The 12020-nt window shown below is 40.9% G+C and overlaps 1 long non-coding RNA gene across 1 annotated transcript; it reads right to left on the bottom strand.

Moving 5' to 3' along the window:
- Positions 1-11121: 11121 nt before the first annotated feature.
- On the bottom strand, positions 11122-11630 carry LOC117491332. The gene is made up of 2 exons (XR_004556764.1): positions 11596-11630; positions 11122-11222 (listed from the first exon to the last, which is right to left on the bottom strand). It is a non-coding gene; the product is annotated as an uncharacterized LOC117491332 (long non-coding RNA).
- Between the last annotated feature and the right edge of the window lie 390 nt (positions 11631-12020).

The raw sequence follows: 12020 nt of genomic DNA, 5'->3' as shown, positions 1-12020 counted from the left end.
CTCCTTTAAGATTTCCAGTACTGTATGTTGCATGTTTTTATTTGATTGTATTTACTTGTTTAAAATGAAATTTGTCTTTAGGTTGATTTACACAATCTGTCCTGGGACTACAGATGAAAATAACCTCTTGGCTAACTCTGGCACATTTACAGAAATGTTGATTAATGTGCACTGTCCTTGTTAAATAAATGAATAAATAAAATAAATAAATAGAAGAACAAGTTGAATACGAATGGAGACAGGTGGAGAGCATGAGGGGATGTAGGGATAAGGGAAGGGAGGGATGGAGGGATGTAGGGATTAGATTAGATTCAACTTTATTGTCATTGTGCAAAGTACAGGTACAAGCCAATGAAATGCAGTTGGTATCCAACCAGAAATGCAAGATGTGCTATATATAAATAAAAATAAGGTGCATATTATAAATACTGACAATACAGGGAGCATTGAATGAGGATAAAATCTACAATATACAGATGTAAGTATTGACAGAATATTAACGGAGTATTAACAAAGTGCAAGTGCAGATTGTATGTACAAACAGTGATATTATAAGAAGAATACAAAAATTGTTATATGTACAGTAACACGATTGTGCATATAACATGTCCATTAAGTACGTTTAATCAGTGCAGGTGAGTGCAGGTGAGTTCAATGATGCTAGTGAGTAATGGAGAGGAGTTCAGCAGAGCCACTTCGTGGAAGAAGCTCTTCCTGTGCCTGGAGGTATGGGAACTGAGGCATCTGTAACGCCTCCCGGATGGAAGGAAGGTGAACAGTCTGTTGTTGGGGTGGGAGGCATCCTTGATGATGTTCCTGAATTTGCCCAGACAGCGTTTGAGGAAAATGTTCTTAATGGTGGGTAACTGGGTGCCGGTGATCCGTTGGGCAGTTTTTACTACCCGTTGGAGTGATTTCTGGTCTGAGGCGGAGCAGTGCACCACACTATGATGCAGTTAGTGAGAATGCTCTTGATGGTACAACGGTAGAAGTCCACCAGGATCCTGGGACCAAGGTGGGCTTTCTTAAGGCCCTGTAGAAAGTAGAGATGCTGCTGCGCCTTTCTGACCAGGATGGAGGAGTTCAGAGACCAAGTGAGGTTGTCGGAGATGTGAATGCCAAGGAACTTGAAGCTCGACACACCTTCCACTGCAACTCCGTTGATACAGATGGGGGTGTGTGCATGGCTCCTGTCCCGCCTGAAGTCCACGATGATCTCCTTGGTCTTCTTGGTGTTAAAAGCCAGGTTGTTGTCAGCACACCACGAGGCCAGGTGCTGTACCTCATCCCTGTAGGCCGTTTCGTCATCACCTCTGATCAGGCCTACCACCGTGGTGTCGTCTGCAAACTTTATTATAGTGTTAGAATCATAAACAGCAGCACAGTCATGGGTGAACAGGGAGTACAGGAGAGGGCTCAACACGCAGCCTTGTGGCACATCGGTGTTCAAGGTAGAAGTGGAGGAGGAGAGGTTTTCTAACTTCACAGACTGGGGTCTGTTAGTCAGAAAGTCCAGCATCCAGTTACAGAGCGATGTATTGATACCAAGCTGGCGAAGCTTGGAGATCAGCTTGGAGGGGATCACAGTGTTGAATGCTGAACTGAAATCTATGAACAGCTTTCTGACGTAAGATTTGGGGCTATGCAGGTGGGTCAGGGCAAAGTGGAGTGCCGTGGAGATGGCGTCCTCTGTTGACCTGTTGCAGCGGTAGGCAAACTGGTATGAGTCCAGTGTAGCAGGCAGACAGGATTTCAGGTACGAGAAAACCAGTCTCTCGAAGCACTTAGCGATGATGGGGGTGAGTGCAACGGGACGGAAGTCATTAAGAGCCGTAGCGGTTGAGAGCTTCGGCACTGGCACAATGGTGGCGGTCTTGAAGATGGTGGGAACAACTGCTTGGGCCAGGGACAGGTTGAAAATGTCCGCAAAGACCCCTGCCAGCTGCTCTGCACAGGCTCTGAGCACGCGTCCAGGAATTCCATCAGGGCCAGCTGCCTTCCGAGCGTTCACCTTACTCAGGGTGGAGTAGACATCGGAGATGGAGAGTGTGAGTGGCGGTTCATCTGGTGGTAGGTCAAATTTGATGGGGACCTCCTTGTTCTCCCGGTCGAAACAAGTGTAGAAGTGATTGAGCTCTTCGGGGAAGGAGACGGAGCTTGTTGGGGGCATGTTGCGTAGTGATTTATAGTTGGTGAGAGTCTGTATGCCTTGCCACATACGCCGGGGGTCTGAGGAGCTGAAGTGCTCTTCGATCCTCTGTTTATAACAGTATTTTGCCTGTGCGAATCCCCTCCTCAGGTTGGCCCTGGCTGAGCTGTAGGTCACCAGACCTGAAGGCTACATCTCTTGCTTTGAGCAGAAGGCGAACCTCACTGTTCATCCAGGGCTTCTGGTTGGGGAAAGTTTTTATTTTTTTGTTTGATGTTACTTTGTCCACACACCTGTTGATGTGGTCCAGTACAGAGTTGGTGAACATGTCAATATTAGTAATTGTCTGAGAGTCCGTGGTGGCCTGGGCAGAAAACGAAGACCAATGTGTATGTTGGAATTGGTGCTGTAGAGTGGAGTCAGCACCCTCAGACCAGATCTTGACGATCCTTGTTGTGGGTTTCACACGTTTGATGACCGGGTTGTATTTGGGGAGCAGGAACAGAGAGAGATGGTCGGACTATTCTTTGTGTGAGGGTCGAGATCTTGAGTTCGTCCAGCTTGTTCGCCAGAGACCGTACATTGGCGAGGGAAATGCTGGCCGGGTGCCGGGTGCTGGCCGGTGTGGATTTAGCCTTAGCTTAGCACGCAGACCTCCGCGTTTCCCCCATCTTTGTTTACGATCTCGACGCCGGCGCAGGGAACTTCCGGTCGGATGGATTTCTCCGCGGCTCCCCGGTGGTTTTACCAACTCCGGTGGTAGCTCGCCGAAGTTCAATTGATAGTCCAAAACTATGCTGATACATCGATGATTTATATCCAGAAGTGACTGTCTGCTGTATGAGTAGTTCGCCCAGCTGAATCGAGCGAAAACACACGAGATAATTAGGTACAAAAGCACGATTTTGCTCAAACTAGTCAGACACTGAGCCTCGCGATGCACACACGCCCCCATCCGTCCTTCCTGAATGGATAAGCGGGTAAAGGATGTCGGGATGTAAGGATGAGGGATGAATGGATGCAGGGAGGAATCGATAAGGGGTCGATGGTTGGAGGGATGAAGGGGGTTTGGCTAAGGATGAAGTAGAAGTAGGAATGTATGAGTGGAAGGGAAAGGGAGGGTGGGTTGAGAGAATGGAGACAAGTGTTTGGCCGGATATAAATAGACTTGACCTTGATTAGAGATGGGGTTGAGGCGTGGCCATGCTCCTGAACCTAAGTTAACAAATTCACTTCATTTAACACAACGACATAAGAGTGATCCATCTGACAATCTCACTCTCAGAGAGAAAGTAAATATGAATATTTCCCAATGTGTTAAACTATTACTTTTTAGGGCTCACTCTAATTTGACTAGAATTACCTGGGGGCAAAGGAATTAAGGCCCATCTGTGATTTTGTCAAATTCCTTAACCAAATCCACAAGATTGGGAACTAACAATAGAAACAATTACTGTTCCTCTGCCAGCAAAACAGGTTACGGGAGTTAACCCAGAACATCCTTGCTGCTGTAAACATCATTTTGACGACAGAAAACCTCAATAATTCAGCAAATCACAGGAGAAAAGCTGCTGTAATACTAGTCCACTGTGAATAGGGCTTAACTCGAATAGCTTGTTATGCTAGCCCATGTTACATGAATGCTATTCCAAGTGATGGCTGCAGTCTTTGATGCATTCCTCTGGCTGTGCTTTGGCTCATGGTACGCCTTTTTTTATCAGACCTCAATCAGTGTGATAACAGGTATGCATGCAAAATATGAAATGATGAACAATGCTGCACTGTTCTCTCTGAATTTTGGGTTTGTGAAATATTTATCTCATTTATTGATCGCACTGAATAAACTAACTTGTAACACCCAGTGTATCTGAGTTCATCACTCTGATAAAATCTTCATCAGATATCAAATCATGTCATACTATAATCTGCATTCACACTGTTAGATGTGAACATGATTCACCGTGAGGTAAGAGCACAGTTTGAGTTATGTGTGTTGTGTTTGAGCCCCGTTTTTCCTCCCCCCCTCCACTTCCTTCAGATTTATACCCTGCACTCACCCCTTCTAATCATTTTCAGTACCAGCCGGTGCCAGTACTGGGGCCAGTGTGTGTGTGTGTGTGTGTGTGTGTGTGTGTGTGTGTGTGTGTGTGTGTGTGTGTGTGTGTGTGTGTGTGTGTGTGTGTGTGTGTGTGTGTGTGTGTGTGTGTGTGTGTGTGTCTGTCTGTCTGTCTGTCTGTCTGTCTGTCTGTCTGTCTGTCTGTCTGTCTGTCTGTCTGTCTGTCTGTCTGTCTGTCTGTCTGTCTGTCTGTCTGTCTGTCTGTCTGTCTGTGCTGTGTGTGTGTGTGCATATATGTGTGTGTGTGTGTGTGTGTGCGTGCGTGCGTGCGTGTGCATATATGTGTGTGCCATGGCAGGACCCCTACATGAATGCTTATGTAAGAGGCTGCAGTTACCAACAACATGCAGGCCTTCCAGATAAGGATGCATTCCAAAGAGGAGAGAGGAAAACATGTTATTGTAAACGCTCAGGTCTTCTAGAATATTCTGTTGATTCCCTCTCTCAAAATCCTCCCTCCCTTCCCTCACCTCTTCTTCTTCTCCTCTTCTTTTCTCTGCTTCCTTGCTACCTTTTCCCCTCTTCCTCTAATCAATGGTGGAATGTAGGAATGTGAGTTGGGAAAGGGAGGATTGGACTGACAGGGTGATCTCATACAGCCATCCAAAACTGTGATGCTTACACACAGTGTGGGAGTGTATATGCATCATTAAACATGGCAGTGATTCAGACTCATTTTTGAATCACTTGATGATGTTTCAAGATTCCCCTGGCAGCTGAAATCTAAAGTGAACTCTGGAGAATGGTTCTCCTCATTTTCACATTGACTCATACAGTATGGTTGCTTATGACAAGTTTGACAATTGATTAGCATGAAAATATTGAATGGCATACGATGAGAGGATACTGGTGAATATCAAAGTAGTTTTGCCTGTCAATGATGATAAAGATAAGGCGGATTGTCACTTGGAGAGCAGGAGTGTACTCAGTAAAATTGTACATCCTGTTATGACATCAAATATAAAAGGAAATCAAAGTTTACATGTTGACAATAGAGGAAAGGTCAACTAGTGTTGTATTTACACAGGTTCATCCTCTGGTGAGCAAGTAATAAAAAGTAGATTTCATGGCTATCTGCTTCTCTGACATTTAGTACATTTTGGCCTGATGAAAAATAGCTATAAAATAGTTTTAATTTTGACATACAATTCTTACAACTTTTTGAACTGTGTTTATGTACAGTATGCACCATTATACACCAAAGCAAATTCCTTGTAGCCTATATGTAAACATACTTGGCAATAATCCTGATCTGATTCTGATTTAGGCAGAGCAACTTTTTTCACACACTGATCAAAACGTCCTTTAGCATGCTGAGTCGTTGCCCCTTTAAAGGTCCAGGACACATACATAATGGACTGAGAGTGGCAGGTATAGGGGGATCAATAGGGGTCCACAGTATTTTTAGTTTCAGGCAAAGGTATTTTTTGGCCCCCTCGCAAGTTAATCCAGCCTTTACTACAATACTGCAGTCTCTGTTAAAGCATTGAATTATGAATAGGTGCACGTGCACATGTTTTTTAACCAGAAATAGAGTAACACCTGTTCTTACTGCCACACTTCATACAGAAATAAGTATGTTTACTATGTGAGACGGGACAAAGAGGTAGTGTAACCTGCAGACACACCCAGGAAAGCAGCTAACTCAGGCTTAATGAATTCAAACCCGACTCACACCTCAGCTCTTCCTGCCTCTTCCTCTGGGGAGGTGAGGGAGACAGAGAGAGACTGAGAGAGACAGAGAGAGCAGGAATGTCAGCGATGTGAACCAGTCCAGTGACTGAGCCAACCTGTTACTGCTCTAATGTAATGCCCTGCTCCTAATGTTATGACTTATCTCTTTCACTTTTTTGTAACACTCTTTGTGTTATTTTTCTGCTCCCCTTTTCATCTCCTCATCGTTAATTCACTTCCCATCTTTAAGCTCGTTTCCACCCCCCCTTTTATTAACTTGGTTTGTCCATATGTACTTTGTTCCAAAAAAGAAGAAAATCTTTACATAGTGCAAGTTAAATGCCGTCATATTAAGTACATCAATTGTTCTAATTCTAATCAATTGTACTGTTTTTGTTATTTCTGAACTTTGAAAGCTTCAGTATACTTACACTACACATGAATTCCATCATGCCCATGCAAGTTTGAATTGTGCAGTGTGTCAATATGCATATATTCTGTACTTACTTTTTCTGATTTCAGTGCATATACGTTTGTTATATTTTTGTATTACCTCTAAATGTGTGTATATGTATATTTGTGTCTTCGTATGTGTATATACAGTATATATATTTAAGTTGGTGTAAAGGTGTGTATGTATGTATATATACATACAGTATGTAAATATACATTTTTATATATTTGTATTCTCTGGGATGGTGAGAAACAGAATTATGGCAAGTATAGAAAAATGCAATGCACTAAGAGTACCTGAAAGATGTACTCATAACAGTAAAAAAGTTGAGTGTGAAACACACTTCTTGTGGACACTTCTAATACTAAGCCATCCCCATCATGGCTACGTTACGGAAGCTATAGGCTAGCTATGATTGTGGTTGCTCCTGTAAACACAGCACTTTTCAAATAAAAGTAAACCTTTGTGATTTTTTTAATACTATTTAAGTAACATTCCACTATAGTGGTGTCAAAAAGAAGCCTATGTTAATTTAATTTTGTTTTACTTGCTTGTAAGCGCTTTGAGCACCAGGAAAAGCGCTTTATAAATGTAATGTATTATTATTATTATTATTATTATTATTATTATTATTATTAATAGGATTAGTTTAGCAGTCTGTAACTACATAGAACGATCATTGCTAGATAGGTAACTAGCTAATAGCTGCTTTGTCACTTCAGCCGTGTGATTTCAGACACTACATGGTCGGCAGTCACACACTGCAAAGTGTACTAATATAAGCGAGGTATCCGAATTGAGAGACAGCATTGTTGTACAGCTTCCATATTTTTATTTTTTACATTTTTGGCCTCTAAAACAACCAATAGAGCAATCCGTCAGTCATCTCGTACAGGCAGACACTCTGGTATGCAGCTCCTAGTGTGTGTGTGTGTGTGTGTGTGTGTGTGTGTGTGTGTGTGTGTGTGTGTGTGTGTGTGTGTGTGTGTGTGTGTGTGTGTGTGTGTGTGTGTGTGTGTGTGTGTGCGTGTGTGTGTGTTTGTGTGTCTGATCCACCCTGTATTGTTACTTTGGAAGCTAACCAGAAGTGAGTAAGGCAACCTGACAGAGATAAAAACCTGTCCTGTCCTTCAGCGTCACCACCTGTCACACCCGACACACAAAACAAGCTCCCCTGACTGGAGGCCGCGGCATACCGAACATTACAGGCATACATGAGCTGGTCATGATTCAACGCACCTTGCACTGAGAGGCGTGTGACTCACAGGACTAAATAAAGTCTTCATAAAGTCTCGCCTCGCTCGAGTATGCCAAATATTGTCTTTGTAATGGAGTAGTGGTTTCCATTTAAAGCAGTGACTGTATATATCCCCTGCAGGAGGGTGAAGAAGTGAGACAGGGGAATACTAATAAGACAGGACACAGGATCACATGAAAAATAGAAGAGAAGAGAAAGAAAGAAAGAAAAGGAGAAAGGTAGCACAACACAACATAACATTGGGACAAAATTAGCTCTAACAAAGAGTGGAAGAAAAAAATATGTTCTCCATGTCGTGTGTTTTTTGTTTGCTAGTTCATTGGACTGTTGACCTTGTTAAATGGATCCTATTAACTCTGTTTTGTCTTTTGTTATTCATTTAAATGCATCAGTGAAAAATGGGAGCATCCCCTATTGTCTTTTTTCTTGCACTACTTAAATGCCCCCATGGGCAGTGGTGGAATGCAGAACAGGGAAACATGTTTGACAAAGTGGACAAAAAGTATCATCTGCCTCCAATGGAAAAATGCATAATACTTTAACATTGGCACTAATTAGGCTGCTTCCGCACATTTGTAGTGTGAACAGAAGAATAGCTGCTTCAGCCGGATTAAAATATGGATTAACAGCGCCATCACAATGATATAATGTCATATTACAACATATTTAAACTGGTTTTCAAAGGCACACACGTATGAGAAGTGTTTAGTAATGATGACATAGACCTTTTAGTGGATAAACCCTTCTGGTGCTGAGACTCTGCTGCAGGTGGATGCACATTGAACAACACTATGTAATGTTCCAACTGTGAAACTGCCGCTGCTGCTCCACACTTTTGTATACACACCACACACAAAAATAGCATTACAACTATCACCTTTATGATTATGATCAGTTACCATAATTATTATCAACAGTATTATCATCATCTCCTCCCTGCAGTTTTATCCCAGCACCGACTGCTCAGTGGCAGCATCCACACAGAGCTCCACAGTGACTGGTCATTAAAGCATTGCTGACTGGTCATTAAAGCATTGCTGCCACCATGAGGAGAGAGAAGGAACTGCAGTGTTTATAATGTACACACCTCTTTCTCTGAGAGCTGTTTGTAAAGGCAAGAAAAAATGAATTTATATGGAAACAAGGCATTTTAAAGTGCTTTACAAAACACATTGATAGCATTTAGAAAAATAGACATTAAAAAGGCAAGAGAATATAAATACAAATAAGCTTAACTAGAAAAAGACAGGTATGACAAAAAAAAATACAATGCACTGTGAATAGTAATGAATTACAATATGAATTTGATCTAATCAAAGGCTTCAGCGAACAAAACATTCTCAGACTTCAAGATATATAAAGCATAAGTTAAGTAAAAGTCGAAAAATATTGGCTTATAAAATGTTGTGGAGTAGAAGTATATAGTAGCATAACATGGTTGAACTTAAGTTTAGACACCTCTGTGCTGCAATACCACTTATGTGCAATATTTAACCGTATATAGCTATACTTCCATCTTTAATACTTTCAACTGACTGCTATATTTTGAAAACTGTTACTGGTAGGCTACTGGATGTGTATTTTGCTAATTGTGTCATTTCTATACTTTTATCTTTAATATTTTTTGCATGCTTCTTAATTACTAAGCTATCTTTGGCTCTTTACTTGCTGTAACAAATGTACATTTCCCCATGGGACGAATAAAGTTATTCTGATTCTGAAGTACCAAAGAAAGTGAACTTCAGTTAAGTTAACTACATGTACTTAATAACATTCCACCACTGGATATAGCAAACTGAACTTCAGAAAGGCAGTGAAAGTTTAGTGGTGCAGCGTGCTGTCATTAGAGGATTAAAGGACTTCCATAGCTCAGCAATCATTATAGTGAGTCACACTCACACTTGAAATCCACTGGAAGCTTGCCACTGGTCAAACATCCACTATTGAGCTCAATAATGACACATTTTGTGGAAGCACACTCTCCACATCGGCTCTTTCTGCTAAGCTAACATCAGTTTTGTGTGAGGAAAAGTGTGTTTGCAGAAAGAAATGTGCACTGTGCTACAGAGCAAAAGATCAGCGGTGAAACAATGTGGGCAGTGAGTGCTCAAAGCGTTGGTCTAAAGATAAATCTGCATCGGTGGAAGCCAAGACCTCCTCCACAAGCAGCCTGTAGCCGTGAGCCATCTGCAGCTCTGAGTCTGGAGTGTGCTTATCAGTCCAACTCATTCCATCCAATTGATGAAAAACAGGGACCTGTTGAAGACGCTGGACATTTTCTTTGTTCATAAACATTCAGAAATTTGCTAAATGCTTAATACAAGCAATAAAGACTAAGGTGTTGCCACTGCCAAAATCCTTTGAGAAGCAAAATGGAAGTTAAAACCTGTTTTCCCTAATATCTGAATAACTGTATAGTGGCATTGCCAGCTGTAATCTTGCATGTTTGTACTATTGTTTTTGACTTAATTGGTCTAAAATCACCTAGTTTTTCAAATTTTTTATAATTTTCAAAAAATATTTTAATATTTCAATAAAAAGAGAGTCTGTGATTTTTATCTTACCCAATTTCTCTCATTTTTCAAACATAACTAACATTGAATTAAATCACAAAAAAATCACATTTTAAATATTTGTTTTAAATGTATGACTGATGTAACGCTACTTCCTGACTGTTCTCAAATTAGTGCTGCTTAATGAGGGAAATGTTTTTTATGCTGACTTTAACAATGTCAGCTGTGACACAAAATAACAAATGATAGTTTTCCAACCAGCCTGACCAGCCAGTAGATATTAGGCTGGAATGGTTGGCTGGTTTAGAGGGGTTTTGGACACTTTAGCTGGCCAGGATGGCTGGTTTAGCTGGTGCCCGGTTTAGCTGGTTTAGCTGGTGCCCGGTTTAGCTGGTTTAGCTGGTGCACCAGCTAAACCAGCTAAACCGGGCACCAGCTAAACCAGCCATCCGGGCCAGCTAAAGAAACCAGCATACCAGCATAGTATGCTGGTATGCTGGGCTGGTCACCAGCATCCATCTATCACCAGTTTATGTTTAATAATAGTATTAAATATACCATGCTGGAAGCTTGCCAGGATTCCAGGTGACCAGCATACATTGTTTAAATACTGGTATGATTATTTAAACCAGAGAACATACATATATTACAAAGATTCATTGTGTCATGTATTCTGGTATCTACCAAAATAAAGACATTGTATAGTGTTCATAACAGTATTTTAATGTAATAAATAGCAATAAATAGCTAGTTAATATAATAAAATACACAGTAACAATACAATAACAAATAACAACCAACCTGCAAATAAACCTATACATAAAAATAAATATATTATCTAAAACAGGTGCATTTGATTTAAAATAAAAGTAATAAATAGAATTCAATATTTAAATGGTAACAAAAACAGTAACACTATGTATGATAAGAAAAAGGCAACAAAGAAAGTGTTTTTTGTTTTTCCTTGTTCATGTCCATAATGTTTCCCGTTGTGTAGCGTCCAGCCTTTCCCAATCTGGCCTGCATTTCTGTCTGTTGAAGCCACTTCTTGAAGCAAACTGAAAAGAAATGTACAGATATAAGTACACTGTAAAAAGAAAACTTGACATTTACGTTGACATTTGGGCTGCTGTGGTTGCCAGAACTTGACCGTTAAAGTATGGTAAAATACATTGCAAATTACAGTCGGTTGGCATAGACGTTACAGTCAACAATTACTTATGGTGAATTACAATGGCAAAAACAAATAGAGCTAGTGTACATGATGGATGTTAAGATGTGTTTTAGAATTATAACAAAAAGATTATTGTAATTGGAATAAAAAAGATTGCAAATCATAGTTTTAATAAAATCACTAGCAATATAGGGTTTATTCAACAGCAGTAAAGCAAGTTGCTAAATTAATGCACACTGAACTGTAAAACAACTTACCACTATTTAGGAAAGGCTCTGATCAGAAGGGTTGAGTAGGACAGCAAAGAGGTGGAGGAGGTCTATGTCATGTTCAACCATTGGTAGATGTTACACCTGAAAGAAAGATAAGGAAATAAGACAACACAGGAGGACAAACATCCTCTTAAGTAAAAGACCAAAACATGTCAAGCTTTAACCTGAGCCTGTTTTTTCAGTCTTTACAATGCACTGTTGGAAATTACATTCCAAAGGCTAAATTCAAACTCAATACCATAAATAACTGGGTACCAAAGTGCTTTACCTGATAGAACACTTTCCACACGGAGCAGCAACCATCCGGCTGGGCCTTTTGCTGCATATTATCTACTACTTTACTTTTAACCGTGCACGTGCATGCATGTAGATCTCTACTGTCCAATAAAACTGAAATTCCCCAAAAAATC

This window comes from Trematomus bernacchii, unplaced genomic scaffold (genome assembly GCF_902827165.1).
Source record: "Trematomus bernacchii unplaced genomic scaffold, fTreBer1.1, whole genome shotgun sequence".
In the NCBI taxonomy this organism is placed as follows: Eukaryota; Metazoa; Chordata; class Actinopteri; order Perciformes; family Nototheniidae; genus Trematomus; species Trematomus bernacchii.
The sequence above is the reverse complement of the archived record's forward strand: the minus strand, read 5'-3'. Positions and strand labels throughout refer to the sequence as shown.